At 32.3% G+C, this 1,827-nt stretch overlaps 1 pseudogene; it reads right to left on the reverse strand.

Moving 5' to 3' along the window:
- Positions 1 to 966: 966 nt before the first annotated feature.
- On the reverse strand, positions 967 to 1,486 carry LOC112770345 (GPI mannosyltransferase 1-like; annotated as a pseudogene).
- Positions 1,487 to 1,827: the final 341 nt, after the last annotated feature.

Consider the following 1,827-nt stretch of genomic DNA (forward strand, 5'->3'; position numbering starts at 1 on the left):
GCTATGAAAATTCTCTTGTTGTTGAACTGGATATTGCAGCACGAGAGGAATTCAAACTCATAGAACATGGACTTGAACGACTATAGGAACATAAGATTATCAACTTTTTGGTTGTTGAATTAATATGATTATGTTCATACACTAATTCTTGATATTCTGTGCCTATATTTCGCTATGATGTACCTCTCAGGGTTATCTCAATCCCAAATTCAGGAGGCATTGGTAGAAACGGGGGAGGTGGTTCTGGATTCAGTGGAGAAAGAGGCCGTTGTCTCCTCCGATAGCTCTGAAGAGGCTGATTCTGCTGGACAAAAGGCCTCGATGCTGTCATATGACCTCAATAAACGCCGGATGAGAATGAATATCCATATAGTGGAATGTCTCTTGATAAGAAGAATGCCTGGCACCTAGCTATGTGGGCGACATGATACCTGAACCCTTGAGGATATTGCAATAGTATAATTGAAGAATTTGGTTTCAAATTTATAGGATACCCAAGACTTGTGTTTTGAAGTTGTCATGACTTTATAACTCTTCATATTGTTTTTAGGGATTGTTAGTATGCTGCATTGAAGGCCATTGGTCTACTGTTTTACCTATTTCTGCATTTTTTTATTTTTACTACTTCAAGATGCTGATTAATATAAATTTTTTGGGACAATAAGTGACCTGTTTTGCTAAGATTCCTGCTCTGTTCCGCATAGAATATACAACCCTGAAATTATGTCAAATTCAGGTACATTGTTGTTGGCAATGAAATTATGCCAAATGATCAACAAGCCCAATTTGATTTTCCAGGCACTGCATAATATCTTTGCTGCACTTGTATCATTCAAGATACACACAAAAATAAAGGTTTCAAGTGCCATGAAATTGTCACTATTTCAAGTTCACGGTGTTGAATGCTTATGTTTAAGTACAAAGTCCTTGCAAATAATTAAATGGGAATAATAACTAGTAGAAAATTTAAGTGCAAACCTTATTGAATGCTATAAATGCTACAGTCTGAGCAAACAGACAGAATGACAAATTCTTTGCAAAACAAAAAAATAAGAACCAGCTGCACCATGAACTGTGGCAAAATTGAGAAAAGCTTCTCCACCACTGAAATATCATAACCATAGTGAAGATAGATGTGATAGAAATAGATGGAGAAGTTGTGCCTTGGGTCTGTTCTAGTAAGGTTGTATAGTAGTGCCTCATGTAAGAATTATCATCCATATAAATAACAGGAAAAACCAGTAAATAAGGAGAAAACCGCTGCCAAATCCAGTCCAAACAACAGCCTCTTCCTGGTAAATATGCATTTTAAGAGATTATGTAAGGAACACAAGCAATTCCCATCATTGAGTCTTTCTGCTTGACCAGCAGTCCAATTCTTTAGGATAGGTTTACAATCGGATGGGAAGAAATTTGGATCAAGAACCAGGACAATAGGGATGGCATAAATTATGGGATAGATCCTGAAATGGACAATAAGTCCATAGTAAAATATATTATTTTAGCATTAAATAAAAAAATTTTATCACTGTTAATATGTATAACAATCAAAATTTATTTATGGATATTGAAGAATTAATAATAAAATACAAATAAATTATTAACAGAAATTTTGGTAAAATTATAATTTACCAAAATTAAAAAATTATTGGAGGGTATTTTAAAAAAAATAATATAACTATTAAATTATTTTAAAAATACAATTTAATCAATAAAAGAATAATTTATTAAAGGGTATTTTGGTAAATAAAATTTAATGATAAAAAATAAAATTTTTGCTAATGGGTTTTTACTTTAAAATAAATGTTTTTTTCCTTAAAAATGGAT

Source organism: Arachis hypogaea, chromosome 18 (genome assembly GCF_003086295.3).
Source record: "Arachis hypogaea cultivar Tifrunner chromosome 18, arahy.Tifrunner.gnm2.J5K5, whole genome shotgun sequence".
NCBI lineage: Eukaryota > Viridiplantae > Streptophyta > Magnoliopsida > Fabales > Fabaceae > Arachis > Arachis hypogaea.